An 18,456-nucleotide genomic window follows, 5' to 3' on the forward strand; every position below is an offset into this window, starting at 1 on the left:
AAGGATTCCATTGTAAGGTAATGGAAAGTCAGCAACATCAAAGGTGACCCTCTTAGTCCTGAAGTTCAGCTCGCTGCCAAATGTTACCGGCAACGTGATCTTTCCCTTCGGCTTGCTTCTTCCCGGGTTGATTCCTTGAAATGTACCGGTCTCTTCGAGCTCGCAGTCAGGGATCTGGAGTTTCTGGAGCACCGCGGAGGAGATCAGGTTCAAGCCGGCCCCGCCGTCAACTAGCATCTTAGTGACCTTGAGGTTGCGGATTGTTGGTGAAACCAACATCGGCAAGCACCCGACCGCAGTTATGCGATCAGGGTGGTCCTCAATATCAAAGATGATAGGCGTGCTGGACCATTTCAGAGGCTTGCGTGACTCGACGGGTGGTTCTGCTGCATTAACTTCCCGCACCCACTGCTTGAGCTGGCGGTGTGAGGTGTGCAGAGAAGCACCACCGTCAACGCACAGGACCTCTGTGGCTTTCTGGAACTCCTGCTCATCAGTCTCCTCATCATCCATGTCTTCATCGTCGTCGTCATCTTCATCCTTGTCGTGGCCGCGAGGAGGTCTGTCTCCTTGCCGCTGCTTGGCCTTGCCGCGGCGTCCTCCTCGGCCAGGACGTTTCTTGCCGGATCCCCAGCACCTTCCTGGGCCTTCTCCTTGTCGCACCGCTCGTATTCAGCTTTCTGTTGCTCAACAAGCTGCTCGACTTTCTTACAGGTCTGGAGATCATGGCCCTTGGTGCGGTGGATCTTGCAATACTGCTTGTTGGTGCCGTCCTGCTTGTCGGCGACCGCCACCTCCGCGGCAACCTCCTTGCACGAGTCACCAGCTTTGGCTTCCTTGGCGCCACCACCGTTGCCGGACTGCTCAACAACTAGCACCTCTTTGCCTTTCCTCCTTCTGTTATTCCGCCGCCGGTTTTTCCTTGCCGGGGCAGCATCTTCACTGTCAGATCCTCCCGCTCCTACATTCTCTCCGGGGAGTCTCCTCCCTTCCTCAGCACGTGCACACTTGTCGGCCAGTGCATATAACTCACTGACATCCCTGATCTTGCACATCGCCATTTCCTCCCGCATCCTGCGGTTTCGCACGTTCTGATGGAACGCGCTGATCACCGCGGCAGGGTGGACGTCTGGGATGTTGTGCTGCACACTGCTGAATCTCTGAATGTACTTGCGCAGGGGCTCTCCTTCCTTCTGGGCGAGCAGATGAAGATCACTCTCCTGGCCATGAGGCTTGTGTCCGCCTGTGAAGGCGCCAACAAACTGATGGCACAGATCGGCCCAAGAGGATATGGAGTTGTCTGGCAAGTGCATGAGCCAGGACCTGACGTTGGGCTTGAGTACCAGCGGGAAGTAGTTGGCAAGGATCTTGTCATCCTGTCCCCCAACAGTCTGCACCGCAATGGTGTAAATGCTGAGGAACTCCGACGGATGCGTCTTGCCGTCGTACTTCTCCGGTACGTCTGGCTTGAAGTTCTTTGTGCTGGGCCACTGGACTTGCCGCAGCTCACGAGTGAACGCAGGGCAACCTACCGCGTACGGCAGATCGCCTGGTTCCCCTGGCGCATGCATGTCAACAGAGGGCCCAGCGCGCTTGTCGGATTGACGTCGCGCTTCTCTTCAGCGCTCGATGCGAGTTCGAGCGTCTTCTTGTTGTCAATCATGAAGAACTTGGCGCTGATCGCGACGAGCTCGTGGATCTGAAGATGCGGTGGAGTCGCTGTCGAGGTGGATCCGGCGAGTCGGCGATCTTGGCCTTCGGGGTGGTGATTGCATGGTAGTTGCACCTCCACCCGTTTCGTCGCCACCGGCTCGCGCCCGGCAACCCTGCCGCGGCGGCGACGTGCTCGGCCGCCATGGAGTGTCACCGTTGGCGTAGCCGATGAGACTCTGAATGGTGGCCCTCCATTCGTCGATCTTGTCCGACGTGGGAGGGTAATCTAGGAGAAGTTGAGCTCGCGCCAAAGCTTCTGTTGGAGTGGTGGGTGGCAGTGGCGGACGGCGCGAGGAGCGGGACGTGCTCGGACTTCTAACTATGTTAGAAGGAGCAGTATCCCATCCAGGCGACCGTGCCCCGCTCGTGCCAGCACGCTGGCGTGCATGCTGGTCTTGAGCGCCCCGAGATCCACCAGCTTGGTCTTGGCCTATCATGCGTATGGCACTGCAAGTGCCATGATGCTGTTGGTCTTGCGCCTCCTAAGAGTGGCGTGGAACATGTACAGTCGCCGAGGTTTGTGCAGCCTTGTTCTTGGACCTGGCAGCATCATGAGCTTCCTCGTCGACGTCCATTCTTCCGCCGGCGTCCATTCCACCACCCGTTGGCTCCAACGGTGGCGGAAGTGACGTGGACGGAGCGGCTGCGACTGAAGTCTTCTTCTTTGGTGGCATGTTGATGAAGGGAATGAAGATCTAGCTCGTGTGAACGCCGGATCAGGTTCACACAATCTCGACGCCCCCCTACCTGGCGCGCCAAAGATGTCGGGGAAACTGATCCACGAACACCTATGGGGCCGGCGGACTGGGCCCCTTTCGGTTCGGCGGGGGGGGGGGGGGCGGAGATCACACGAAGAGCAGATCGAGGCGAAGCACACGAGCAGTTTACCCAGCTTCGGAGCTCTCCGGAGAGATAACACTCCTACTGCTGCTTGTTTGATTATCTTGTGTTCTTGCTCTAGAGAGAGAGCGTAGTGTTTTTCTGGGTTACGAATGAGTCGAACTTCTCGACCCTCTCGAACCTATCGAACCGAACCCCCTCTACGTTGCGCATGGGCCTCCTTTTATACGCTAAAGGGGTCACCGATAGGTGGCAACGCAGAGAAGGATACAAATGTAAAAAGTGAGGTGGTTGGTACAGTTACTTGTACAGTGCACCCTACCTAACCCTGACGGCAGGGGACAAGGGCATTAAATGCCCGTCTGAGTCACCCAAATAGTGCAGAAAAGGACCGTTAGGGGCGCCACCGTTCGCCACGATGGCGATCTTGTCAGCTTCGCATGCCACTGCGCACCGCTGGCTGCACAGCCTCCCACCACGCGCGCCTGGAGAGGCCCCCAGAGTGACACGTTGGTGGATGCGCTGGAGCGTGGGCACAGAGTGGCCGCCTGCCGCGGCAAGCGCCTTGCCGCTGCTGTTATCTTGTCGGGTCCGGAGGCTTGTCGCTCACTGGGCCTCGAGGTACCTTGGTTGGTCTTCCCGGCAAGCTCCTCTTGCCGGGGCCTTGCTGCCTTGCCGGAGCGCGTGGCGCGTCGCGGCAAGTTCCTTGGAGTGCCTCAGTTGGCCTTCCCGGCAAGCTCCTCTTGCCGGGGCCTTGTCTCCTGAGCTTAAATACTTTGTTCTTGAATGGCTCCAAAGGGAACCACAGAGGATCTTGGTGTTAGCCCGGCAAGCCTTGCTGCGGGGTGCTGCAACTGCCCGTGCACAAGTTCGGGGTACTAGGGTACCCCTATTCTAGTACACCGACATTCTACTTGGCACAGACACTAACTAAAAGCGTAAAACCACATCTAAACAGAGGCTAGATGAATTATTAATTACTAAACAGGAACAAAAAGCAAGGAAAAAAAATAAAATTGGGTTGCCTCCCAACAAGCGCTATCGTTTAACGCCCCTAGCTAGGCATGATGATTTCAATGATGCTCACATAAAAGATAAGAATTGAAACATAAAGAGAGCAACATCAAGAATATTACTAGCACATTTAAGTCTAACCCAATTCCTATGCATAGGGATTTTGTGAGCAAACAACTTATGGGAACAAGGATCAACTTGCATAGGAAGGTAAAACAAGCATAACTTCAAAACTTTAAGCACATAGAGAGGAAACTTGATATTATTGCAATTCCTACAAGCATATATTCCTCCCTCATAATAATTTTCAGTAGCATCATGAATGAATTCAAAAATATAACCAGCACCTAAAGCATTCTTTTCATTATCTACAAGCATAGAAATTTTATTACTCTCCACATAAGCAAATTTCTTCTCATGAATAATAGTGGGAGCAAACTCAACAAAATAATTATCATGTGAGGCATAATCAAATTTAAAACTAAAATCATGATGACAAGTTTCATGGATATCATTATTCTTTATAGCATACAAGTCATCACAATAATCATCATAGATATCAACTTTGTTCTCATAATCAATTGGAACCTCTTCCGAAATAGTGGATTCATCACAAAATAAAGTCATGACCTCTTCGAAACCACTTTCATCAATATAATCATCATAAATAGGAGGCATGCTTTCATCATAATAAATTTGCTCATCAAAACTTGGGGGACAAAAAATTTCATCTTCATCAAACATAGCTTCCCCAAGCTTGTGGCTTTGTATATCATTAGCATCATGGATATTCAAGGAATTCATACTAACAACATTGCAATCATGCTCATCATTCAAATATTTAGTGCCAAACATTTTATAGATTTCTTCCTCTAGCACTTGAGCACAATTTTCCTTTCCATCATACTCACGAAAGATATTAAAAAGGTGAAGCGTATGAGACAAACTCAATTCCATTTTTTATAGTTTTCTTTTATAAACTAAACTAGTGATAAAACAAGAAAGTAAAAGACTCGATTGCAAGATCTAAAGATATACCTTCAAGCACTCACCTCCCCGACAACGGCGCCAGAAAAGAGCTTGATGTCTACTACACAACCTTCTTCTTGTAGACGTTCTTGGGCCTCCAAGTGCAGAGGTTTGTAGGACAGTAGCAAATTTCCCTCAAGTGGATGACCTAAGGTTTATCAGTCCGTAGGAGGCGTAGGATGAAGATGGTCTCTCTCAAGCAAACCTGCAACCAAATAACAAAGAGTCTCTTGTGTCCCCAACACACCCAATACAACGGTAAATTGCATAGGTGCACTAGTTCGGCGAAGAGATGGTGAAACAAGTGGTATATGGATAGTAGATAAAGGTATTTGTAATCTGAAAAATATAAAAACAGCAAGGTAACTAATGATAAAAGTGAGCGTAAACGGTATTGCAATGCGTGGAAATAAGGCCTAGGGTTCATACTTTCGCTAGTGCAAGTTCCCTCAACAATACTAACATAATTGGATCACATAACTATCCCTCAACATGCAACAAAGAGTCACTCCAAAGTCACTAATAGCGGAGAACAAACGAAGAGATTATGGTAGGGTACGAAACCACCTCAAAGTTATTCTTTCCAATCAATCCATTGGGCTATTCCTATAAGTGTCACAAACAGCCCTAGAGTTCATACTAGAATAACACCTTAAGACACAAATCAACCAAAACCCTAATGTCATCTAGATACTCCAATGTCACCTCAAGTATCCGTGGGCATGATTATACAATATGCATCACACAATCTCACATTCATCTATTCAACCAACACAAAGGACCTCAAAGAGTGCCCCAAAGTTCTACCGGAGAATCACGACGAAAACGTGTGCCAAACCCTATGCATAGGTTCATGGGCGGAACCCGCAAGTTGATCACCAAAACATACATCAAGTGAATCACGTGGTATCCCATTGTCACCATAGATACGCACGGCAAGACATACATCAAGTGTTCTCAAATCTTTAAAGACTCAATCCGATAAGATAACTCCAAGGGGAAACTCAATTCATTACAATAGTAGAGGGGGAGAAAACATCATAGGATCCAACTATAATAGCAAAGCTCGCGATACATCAAGATCGTGCCAAATCAAGAACACGAGAGAGAGAGAGAGATCAAACACATAGCTACCGGTACATACCCTCAGCCCCGAGGGAGAACTACTCCCTCCTCGTCATGGAGAGCACCGGGATGATGAAGATGGCCACCGGAGAAGGATTTCCCCCTCCGGCAGGGTGCCGGAATGGGTCTAGATTGGTTTTCAGTGGCTACAGAGGCTTCTGGCGGCGAAACTCCCGGTCTAATATCTGTTCTGGAAGTTTTACGATACTTAGGTATATATGGGTACAAGGGGTACGTCGGTGGACCGAAGGGGGGGCCACGAGGCAGGGGGCGCACCCCAGGGGGGTGGGCGCGCCCCCTACCCTCGTGAGCTCCTCCTTCATCTTTTGACGTAGGGTCCAAGTCTACACGGTAGGTTTCCTTCCAAAAATAACTTCTCCAGTTGATTTCGTTCCGTTTCGACTCCGTTTGATATTCCTTTTCTTCGTAACACTGAAATAGGCATAAAACAACAAATTTGGGCTGGGCCTACGGTTAATAGGTTAATCCCAAAAGTAATATAAAAGTGGATAATAAAGCCCAATATTGCCCAAACAAGTAGATAATATAGCATGGAGCAATCAAAAATTATAGATACGTTGGAGACGTATCAAGCATCCCGAAGCTTAATTCCTTCTCGTCCTCGAGTAGGTAAATGATAAAAAAGATAATTTTTGATGTGGAATGCTAGTTGGCATAATTTCAATGTAATTCTTCTTACTTGTGATATGAATATTCAGATCCGAAAGATTCAAGACAAAAGTTCATATTGACATAAAAATAATAATACTTCAAGCATACTAACTAAGCAATTATGTCTTCTCAAAATAACATGGCCAAAGAAAGCTATCCCTACAAAATCATATAGTCTGGTTATGCTCCATCTTCACCACACAACATATTTAAGTCATGCATGACCCCGATGACAAGCCAATCAATTGTTTCATACTTTTGATGTTCTCAAACTTTTTCAATCTTCACGCAATACATGAGCGTGAGCCATGGACATAGCACTATAGGTGGAATAGAATGGTGGTTGTGGAGAAGACAAAAAGGAGAAGATAGTCTCACATCAACTAGGCGTATCAACGGGCTATGGAGATGCCCATCAATAGATATCAATGTGAGTGAGTAGGGATTGCCATGCAACGGATGCACTAGAGCTATAAGTGTGTGAAAGCTCGACAAAAGAAACTAGTGGGTGTGCATCCAACTTGCTTGCTCACGAAGACCTAAGGCATTTTGAGGAAGCCCATCATTGGAATATACAAGCCAAGTTCTATAATGTAAAATTCCCACTAGTATATGAAAGTGACAACATAGGAGACTCTCTATCATGAAGATAATGGTGCTACTTTGAAGAACAAGTGTGGTAAAAGGATAGTAGCATTGTCCCTTCTCTCTTTTTCTCTCATTTTTTATTTTTATATTTTTTTATTCGGTCCTTCTCTCTTTTTTATGGCCTCTTTTCTTTCTCTTTTTTTATTTGGGCTTCTTTGGCCTGTTTTATTTATTTTCGTCCGAAGTCTCATCCCAATTTGTGGGGGAATCATAGTCTCCATCATCCTTTCCTCACTGGGACAATGCTCTAATAATGATGATCATCACACTTTTATTTACTTACAACTCAAGAATTACAACTCGATACTTATAACAAGATATGACTCTATATGAATGCCTCCGGCGGTGTACCGGGTTGTGCAATGACTCATGAGTGACATGTATGAAAGAATTATCAATGGTGGCTTTGCCACAAATACTATGTCAACTACATGATCATGCTAAGCAATATGACAATTATGAAGCGTGTCATAATAAATGGAACGGCGAAAAGTTGCATGGAAATATATCTCGGAATGGCTATGAAAATGCCATAATAGGTAGGTATGGTGGCTGTTTTGAGGAAGGTATATGGTGGGTGTATGGTACCGGCGAAAGTTGCGCAGTACTAGAGAGGCTAGCAATGGTGGAAGGGTGAGAGTGCGTATAATCCATGGACTCAACATTAGTCATAAAGAACTCACATACTTATTGCAAAAATCTATTAGTTATCGAAACAAAGTACTACGCGCATGCTCCTAGGGGGATAGATTGGTAGGAAAAGACCATCGCTCGTCCTCGGCCGCCACTCATAAGGAAGGCAATCAATAAATAAATCATGCTCCGACTTCATCACATAATGGTTCACCATACATGCATGCTACGGGAATCACAAACTTCAACACAAGTATTTCTCAAATCCACAACTACTCAACTAGCATGACTCTAATATCACCATCTCCATATCTCAAAACAATTATCAAGTATCAAACTTCTCATAGTATTCAACACACTCATAAGAGAATTTTATTAATCTTGAATACCTAGAATATTAGGATTTTAAGCAAATTACCATGCTATTTAAGACTCTCAAAATAATCTAAGTGAAGCAAGAGAGTTCATCTATTTCTTCAAAATAAAACTACCACCATGCTCTAAAAGATATAAGTGAAGCACTATAGCAAATGACAAACTACTCCGAAAGATGTAAGTGAAGATCAATGAGTAGTCGAATAATTATGCAACTATGCGAAGACTCTCTCTCATTTAATAAATTCATATCTTGATAATTTATTCAAACAGCAAGCAAAGCAAAATAAAATGACATTCTAAGAATAGCAAACATCATGTGAAGAAGCAAAAACTTAGGATCAACCGAAACTAATCGATATTTGTTGAAGAAGAAAGGTGGGATGCCAACCGGGGCATCCCCAAGTTTAGATGCTTGAGACTTCTTGAAATATTATCTTGGGATGCCTTGGGCATCCCCAAGCTTGAGCTTTTGTGTCTCCTTAATTCCTCTCATATCACGGTCTCCCTAAATCTCAAAAGCTTCATCCACACAAAACTCAACAAGGACTCGTGAGATAAGTTAGTATAAACCATTGCAAAAACCTTACCATACTCTACTATAGAAAATCACTAAAATTATTATTCAACATTGCATACTAAATGCCTCTGCGTATCTAATAGTCCTATCCTCAAATAGAATCACTAAAGAAGCAAACATAACAGCAATCTACCTAAACATGATAGTCTGTAAAGAATGCAGCAACATCCATACTTAACTAGCTCCAAAAACTACGAAAGAAAATTCCCACTGTAGTAAATTTATCAGATCTTAATATGCAAAAGGTTTCAACATTTTATCACATTCTTACTTTTCTAGGGAATTATTGCAACAGCGGTAAACTTTCTGTTTACAAACAGCAACATGTGGACTTCTAAAATAGGCTTAGTAAAGGCTATCAATGCCACTTTTATTGAAATAAAAGATGCAAAAAATTGTTATAAATAACAGCAAGCAAATTCTAACAAAATAAATTGACGCTCCAAGCAAAACACATATCATGTGGCGAATAAAAATATAGCTCCAAGTAAAGTTACCGATGAACGAAGACGAAAGAGGGGATACCTTCCGGGGCATCCCCAAGCTTAGGCTCTTGGTTGTCCTTGAATATTACCTTGGGATATCTATTCGATGTAATCTTCTTTTGCGGTGTGTTTGTTGAGACCGATGAATTGTGGGTTTATGATCAAGTTTATGTATGAACAATATTTGAATCTTCTCTGAATTCTTTTATGTATGATTGGTTATCTTTGCAAGTCTCTTCAAATTATCAGTTTGGTTTGGCCTACTAGATTGATCTTTCTTGCAATGGGAGAAGTGCTTAGCTTTGGGTTCAATCTTGCGGTGTCCATTCCCAGTGACAGTAGGGGCAGCAAGGCACGTATTGTATTGTTGCCATCGAGGATAACAAGATGGGGTTTTCATCATATTGCATGAGTTTATCCCTCTACATCATGTCATCGTGCTTAAAGTGTTACTCTGTTCTCTTGAACTTAATACTCTAGATGCATGCTGGATAGCGGTCGATGTGTGGAGTAATAGTAGTAGATGCAGGCAGGAGTCGGTCTACTTGTCTCGGACGTGATGCCTATATACATGATCATACCTAGATATTCTCATAACTATGCTCAATTCTGTCAATTGCTCAACAGTAATTCGTTCACCCACCGTAAAATACCTATGCTCTTGAGAGAAGCCACTAGTGAAAACCATGGCCCCCGGGTCTATCTTCATCATATTAATCTTCCAATACTTAGTTATTTTCATTGCTTTTATTTTTCTTTGCATCTTTATCATAAAAATACCAAAAATATTATCTTATCATATCTATCAGATCTCACTCTCGTAAGTGACCGTGTAGGGATTGACAACCCCTTATCGCGTTGGTTGCGAGGATTTATTTGTTTTGTGTAGGTGCGAGGGACTCGCGCGTAGCCTCCTACTGGATTGATACCTTGGTTCTCAAAAACTGAGGGAAATACTTACGCTACTTTGCTGCACCACCCTTTCATCTTCAAGGGAAAACCAACGCAAGTGCTCAAGAGGTAGCACCTGATTACCATGGAAGATACCAACCACCTCATGTCGTTCCATGAATGATCCAGGCACACAAAAGGGTATTTATTAGAAGTTTTTAGAGGTGGCACATGCAAATTTACTTAGGACGGCAGGGTAATACTGCATATAGGTAGATATGGTGGAATCATCTGGAATAACTTTTGGGTTCAAGGTTTTTGATGTACAAGCAGAATTCCCACTTAGTACAGGCGAAGGCTAGCAAACAGATTGAGAAGCGGCCAGCTAGAGAGCAACAACGGTCATGAATGCATTATGCATAAGGAACATTGGACACTAGCATGAGTAGGATATGAACACCATGAACATAAATATCATAAAGGCTATGTTGGTTTTGATTCAACTACATGCATGAACATGTGCCAAGTCAAGCCACTCAAACATTCGGAGGAGGATACCATATCATCATACTACATCACAATCATTTTAACGCAATGTTGATATCCATGATAAATCATTATCCACTCCTAGATACTTATGCATGGCATGAGAAACTATAATCGCTAATTGTCATTGCAAACATGTTTAATCATAATGGGCTGAATCATGGATACTAGGTTAAACATATTTACACAAACAGAACAAGTCGAGTTCATACCCGTTTCTCTCTGCCACGGCCAGTTCATCGAATATCGTCATTATTGCCTTTCACTTGCACGGCCGAATGATATTAAAATAATAAAAGTGCAAGAATGCTGTGGACTAAGCTGGAATCTGCAAACATTTTATTCAACAGGAGAAGGCAAGGTAAAATGGGCTCTTCATTAGATCAACAGTTATTCATATGAGAGCCACTCAACATTTTCACTGTGGTCTTCTCCTCGGTACAACTCAAATAAAAAGAAAAGAAATTCAGAGAAACACACTGAAATATTTTTGGAGTTTTTGGTTTTCTTGAACAAGCAAATAAAAGGGAAAAGCAAAAGCGAGAAAAACTATTTACACAGTAAAGCTCCCAACAAGCAAAAGATGAGAAGGAAATCTTTGTGATTTTTCTTTTTAATGCAACAACTAAGCAAGCATAGAAAGTAAACTAACTACAACTATTTTTTTTTGTTTTTCTAAAGTTTTTCAAACTCAAAAGAAGAAAGCGAGAAAATAAAATTAAGCATGGATGATACAATGAAAAAGTGTGAACACCGACAGATGGAATGAGATGTGTGAACATGAATGTAATATCGGTGAGAAACACGTACTCCCCCAAGCTTAGGCTTTTGGCCTAACTTGGTAATCAATCAGAAGCCTGGATAGTAGTTGGGGTACTGAGGAGCGGGCATCCACTGATCCCACTGTTGAGGCTCTTCGTGCTCCTCTGCAGCCTGATCGTTCCGGTAGGCAATGATGTCTGCAGGCATAATCCTATATCCGCCCCTGGCAACAGGATCAAACAAAGCAGGAGTAGGCAATGGAATAATATCACGAGTTTCAATGCTGAAAACCAAGTTATAAGGAATAGGGATATCAGGGTAATCTCATGCAATAAAATAGTGGTGTTCCATGGCTGCGCGGTCTAGGTAAACCCCGGTCAATGGATAATCATGAAGGCGTATCTCAACCTCGAAGTGAGCCACCAAATGAGTAGCGAAAATCCCACCATGTATTTTACCCTTGGACCTATTAATGTGGAGGCGACGTGCCACAATAGCTCCCAAGCTATAAGTGTTGTCGCCCTCTAATGCACGACGCAAAACAGCAAGGTCTGGTGAGCTGAGTGCACCCACCTTCTCTCTAACAAGCAAGCATTTTGCAATGAAAAGAGCAAAGTAATGAACAACAGGAAAATGCAAGCCAGCGGCAGTGATAGCTGACACCCTCTCACATCTCCCACCGTCAAGGTACGATAAAAGGCCTCAAACTCTGCCAGCCTAGGCTCAGCTAGGCTCCGATAAGAAGAGATCATGCATATGTTACAAAATTCAGTAAGTGGTATCTGATGGGTTTCAGCATATAAATCAAACCGCACCTCAGGAGGATTATTCCTAGGAAGGAAAGTAAAACTTTGAACAAAGGTGCTTGTGAGGAGATGATATTGTTCGCATTCAGGTGCGATGAAGTCGGTGAGGCCGGCATTAGCAGCATATTGTGTGAACTCCTGAAGGATTCCAACCTCTTCCATGAACGGGGCGTGCAGCCATTCGCACAGCCGTACTTCCGCCAACCTCCGAGGATGGAGATCACTGTCAGATGACTCCCCAATAACACCCTTGGAGTTCTTCTTGGAATCAAACTTCCTAAAGATACTCATGGTTTTCCTATGAACAAAAATTCTGAAATTTTTGGTCCACAAAATTTTCTCAACAAAACTTCACAAGAATGATACCAACTACTCATAGGGATACACAAAGGCCATAGCAAGCATTCAAACTACTTAGAAGTCTAAGAATTCAACATGCAAGCTCATCTACAGCAGCACCAAGACTAGCTAATTATTCAAAATATAAACCACTAAAAAAACTATTTGGACAAATGGTGGAGTCACATACCAAGCAACAATCCCCCAAAACAGTTTCGGAAACGGAGCTTCGAGCAAAGAGATCGAAATCTGCGGGTTTGAGAGCAAGAACATGGGAGAGAGCTATGGGGAATTTTTTCTGGAGGTAGGTGATGATGTGGTGTAAAGATATAAGTGAGGGGGCCCACGTGGGGACCACAACCCACCAGGACGCGCCTGGGGGTCCTGGCGCGCTCAGGTGGGTTGTGCCCACCTGGTGCACCACCCTCTGATATTATTTGCACCAGAAATTCTCAAATATTTAGAAAAAAAATCGTATTAAATTTTCAGAGCATTCTGAGAACTTTTATTTTTGGGACATTTTTTACTACACAGGAAATTCACAAAACAGACAAAACATGGTATTTTATTTTATTTAACTAATAAAAACAAAAAACAAAAAGTAGGGACAGAAGGTAGTGCTTACTAAATTCATCAACTTCATACCGCTAAAAATGATCCATTAATAAGGTTGATCAAGTCTTATTAACAACCATTTTTGATTAGCATGAAACCTAAGAACTATCATAAATCACTAAGTTACCTTGCTACCTCTTGAGCACTTCATTGGTTTTCCCTTGAAGAGGAAAGGGTGATGCAGCAAAGTAGCGTAAGTATTTCCCTTAGTTTTTGAGAACCAAGGTACCAATCCAGTAGGAGGCCACACGCAAGTTCCTCGTACCTACACAAACAAATAAGAACCTCGCAACCAACGCGATAAAGGGGTTGTCAATCCCTTCACGGTCACTTACAAGAGTGAGATCTGATAGAGATAATAATGATAAGATAAATATTTTTGGTATTTTTATGATATAGATTGAAAGTAAAGATTGCAAAATAAAATAGATTGGAAACTTATATGATGGAGAATAGACCCGGGGGCCATAGGTTTCACTAGTGGCTTCTCTCAAGATAGCATAAGTATTACGGTGGGTGAACGAATTACTGTCGAGCAATTGATAGAAAAGCGAATAATTATGAGAATATCTAGGCATGATCATGTATATAGGCATCACGTCCGTGACAAGTAGACCGACTCCTGCCTGCATCTACTACTGTTACTCCACACATTGACCGCTATCTAGCATGCATCTAGAGTATTAAGTTCATAAGAACAGAGTAACACCTTAGGTAAGATGACATGATGTAGAGGGATAAACTCAAGCAATATGATATAAACCCCATCTTTTTATCCTCGATGGCAACAATACAATACATGTCGTTTCCCTTTCTGTCACTAGGATCGAGCACCACAAGATTGAACCCAAAGCTAAGCACTTCTCCCATTGCAAGAAAGATCAATCTAGTAGGCCAAACCAAACTGATAATTCGAAGAGACTTGCAAAGATAACCAATCATGCATAAAAGATTTCATAGAAGAATCAAACATTGTTCATAGATAGACTTGATCATAAACCCACAATTCATCGGATCTCGACAAACACACCGCAAAAAGAGTTACATCGAATAGATCTCCAAGAAGATCGAGGAGAACTTTGTATTGAGATCCAAAGAGAGAGAAGAAGCCATCTAGCTACTAGCTATGGACCCGAAGGTTTGAAGTAAACTACTCACACATCATCGGAGGGGCCATGGAGTTGATGTAGAGGCCCTCCGTGATCGATGCCCCCTCCGGCGGAGCTCTGGAAAAGGCCCCAAGATGGGATCTCTTGGGTACATAAGGTTGCGGCAGTGCAAATAGGGTTTCGTGGTGCTCCTGGATGTTTTCGGGGTATGTGAACATATATAGGAGGAAGAAGTAGGTAGGTTGAGCCACGAGGGGGGAGGGCACGCCCAGGGGGGTAGGCGCACCCCCCTGCCTCATGGACACCTCGTTGGTTGCTTGACGTCCACTCCAAGTCCTCTGGATCACGTTTATTCCAAAAATCACGCTCCCGAAGGTTTCATTCCGTTTGGACTCCGTTTGATATTCCTTTTCTGCGAAACACTGAAATAGGCAAAAAAACAGCAATTTGCACTGGGCCTTGGGTTAATAGGCTAGTCCCAAAAATAATATAAAAGTGTAACATAAAGCCCATTAACATCCAAAACAGATAATATAATAGCATGGAACGATAATAAATTATAGATACGTTGGAGACGTATCATATCTCAATGGGGATATGAATGTCCCCAACAATAAGCATTTCATATTTCTTTTTGACAGTAGGTAGAGGTATTTGAAAACTTCCAATAGTGATTGTCGGAGATTTTTCAATAACATTAATACCATTCACTTAGAATTGTTTGTTTGGAAAGTGCACCGTATGCTCATTGCCATTGATATGAAAAGTGACCTTGCTTTTATTGCAATCAATAACAGCCCCTATAGTATTCAAGAAGGGTCTACCAAGGATAATTGACATGTTTTCGTCCTCAGGCATCTCAAGTATAACAAAGTCAGTCAAAATAGTAACATTAGCAACAACAACGGGCACATCTTCATAGATACCAATAGGTATGGCAGTTGATTTGTCAGTCATTTGCAAAGATATTTCAGTAGGTGTGAGTTTTTTGAAATCGAGTCTTTTATATAAAGAGAAAGGCATAACACTAACACCAGCTCCTAAATCACACAAAGCAGTTTTCACATAATTCTTTTTGATGGAGCAAGGTATAGTTGCTATTCCCGGATCTCCAAGTTTTTTAGGTACTCCATCTTTAAAAGTATAATTAGCAAGCATAGTGGAGATTTCAGCTTCCTGTATTTTTCTCTTATTAGTGATGATGTCTTTCATGTACTTTGCATAAGGAGGCATTTTCAAGATATTAGTCAAGCGAGTACGCAAAAAGACTGGCCTCAGCATTTCAGCAAAGCATTCAAATTCTTTGCCTCTTTTTAAATTCTCTTATGAGTTTGAATTTATCTTGGTGCATATTGTGAAATTCTCTTATGAAATTTATCTTGGCCTCAGCATAAGGTGGTAGAGGTAAATTCTCTTATGAAATTTCAGCAAAGCCTCCCCCAAGCTTGTGGGAGACTCTCTTCTTTGGTTTGCACAACGTTAAATATTTCCTGTAAAGCAGCTTGTTTCTTATGAGCAGGGAAATATTTTTCAGAGAAGTAATAAATCATATATTGGGGACTACGCACACAACTAGGAGCAAGAGTATTGTACCAAGCTTTAGCATCACCCTTTAATGAGAACGGAAATAATTTGAGAATAAAGTATTAGCGAGTTTTCTCATCATGAGTAAAAAGGGTGGCTATGTCATTCAACTTAGTAAGATGTGCCACAACAGTTTCAGTTTCATAACCATGGAAAGGATCATATTCAACCAAAGTAATTAACTCTGGGTCGACAGATAATTCATAATCCTTATCATCAATAAAGATTGGTAAAGTAACAAACTTAGGATCATATTTCATTCTAGCATTCAGAGATTTTTCTTTATACTTGCATAATGATTTCTCTAGAGCATCTCTATCCCTTCAAGCAAGAATATCTCTAGTTGTCTCCTCATTCATAAGATAACCTTCTGGTACCTTAGGCAATTCATATCTAGGAAGGCTAGTTCTAGCAGGTGTTTCAGGAGTTTCAATTTCAAGCTCATCATCAGATTCAACAACATCATGTTGTATTGCTCTAGCAATTTGTTCATCAAGAAAATCACCAAGTGGCACATCATCATTATCAAGCAAGGTACTAGCATCATCATAAGCATTATCCATAGTAAAAGTAGCATCATCAATAACTTGCGACATATCAGGATTAATAGCATGTGGTGGTGTTGCAAGTTTACTTATAACAGAAGGTGAATCTAAAGTAGAACTGGACGGCAGTTCCTTACCTCGCCTCGTCTTAGAGGAAAAAATCTTAGTCTTAGCGTCCTTCAGATTCTTCATAGTGATAAATTGATAATAATCCCAAGTGACTCAACAAATATAGCTATGCTCCCCGACAACGACGCTAGAAAAAGGTCTTGATAACCCACAAGTATAGGGGATCGCAACAGTTTTCGATGGTAGAGTATTCAACCCAAATTTATAGATTCGACACAAGAGGAGACAAAGAATATTTGAAAGTATTAGCAGCTGAGTTGTCAATTCAACCACACCGGGAGATTAATTATCTACAACAGAGTGATCAGTAGCAAAGTAATATGATAGTTTTGATAATAGTGACAACAGTAACAGTAACGGTAACAGTGTTAGCAATAGTTTTGTAGCAAGTGCAATAGTGACCACAGCAGTAGTAACTTAGCAAGAACAATATAAGATAAATTCATAGGCATTGGATCAGTGACTTGTTGGATGATATTCATCATGAGACAATTATAACCTAGGACGATACGACACTAGCTCCAGTTCATCAATATAATGTAGACATGTATTCCGTAAATAGTCATACGTGCTTATGGAAAGAACTTGCATGACATCTTTTGTCCTACTCTCCTATGGCAGCGAGGTCCAATTGGAAACTAAGGGATATTAATGTCTCCTTTTAATAGAGTACTGGAACAACGCATTAAGGGCATCTTCAATGGTTGTAAGATAGTTGTTGGTAGACTTTGCCACATAGGATTTTTGATGATGTGTCATACAATAAATGAGGGAAGAGAGGAAGGTTGTATGTACATGAACCAACATCCCTTGCACAAACTCCAATGTAGAATGAGAGAGCACCTCATTTATTATCTCACATCCTATTGGGCAAACTAGATACAACCCATTGGAGTTGTTGTATGTTAAGGTGTTGGTTGATGACATGGCATATTTTACCAACAAACTAACATACAGACTGTTGGAGATGCCCTAACACAGTGAATACATGAACTCCTCAAACTACGGTCATCAACAGGAGTGGTCCGACTATTGTCACTTCGGGGTTGCCGGATCATAACACGTAGTAGGTGACTATAACTTGCAAGACCGGATCTAGAATATGGATATAATGGTGATAACATAAACGGTTCAGATCTGAAATCATGGCAACCAGACCCAAAGTGACAAGCATTAAGCATGGCAAAGTCATAGCAACATCAATCTTAGAACATAGTGGATACTAGGGATCAGACCCTAACAAAAGTAACTCGATTATATGATGAATCTCGTCCAACTCCTCACCGACCAGCAAGCCTATGAAGGAATTACTCACTCCCAGTGGGGAGTATCATGAAATTGGCGATGGAGAAGGGTTGGTGATGACGAAGAATGAAGATCCCCCTCTCCGGAGACCCAAACAGACTCCAGATCTAGCCTCCCGATGAAGAACAAGAGGTGACGGCGGCTGCGTCTCGTAGATCGCGATAATTCTTTCTCCCTGATTTTTTTCTCTGAAAAATAGGATTTTATAGCGTCGGTTTCAGGGTCTGCGGGCCACCAGGTGGGGACAACCCACCTGGGCGCGCCAGGAGGGGGGGCGCATCCTGGTTGGTTGTGCCCACCCAGGTGCCCCCCTCCGGTGGATCTTGGCTCCAGAAATTCGTATTTATTGTATAAAAAATCCTCGCAAAGTTTCGTTCCATTCCGAGAATTTTTATTTCTGCACAAAAACAACACCATGGTAGTTCTGCTGAAAATAACGTCAGCCTGGGTTAGTTTCATTCAAATCATGCAAATTAAAGTCCAAAATAAGAGGAAAAGTGTTAGGAAAAGTAGATACGTTGGAGACGTATCACCGCCTTCCTCAATATGCGTTAGGAGATCTGAGACCCATATGTGCATCAAGAGCTGCAGCACGATCTGGTGGGGCACCTATGCAGGCTCAAGGGCAACACCTAGTTCAACATGTGATAAACTATGAGTTTTAATTTATGTTTGAATTATGAGTTTGCTTCGTTGAACTATTTGATTTGT

This window comes from Triticum aestivum, chromosome 2A, assembly GCF_018294505.1.
Source record: "Triticum aestivum cultivar Chinese Spring chromosome 2A, IWGSC CS RefSeq v2.1, whole genome shotgun sequence".
Lineage (NCBI taxonomy): Eukaryota > Viridiplantae > Streptophyta > Magnoliopsida > Poales > Poaceae > Triticum > Triticum aestivum.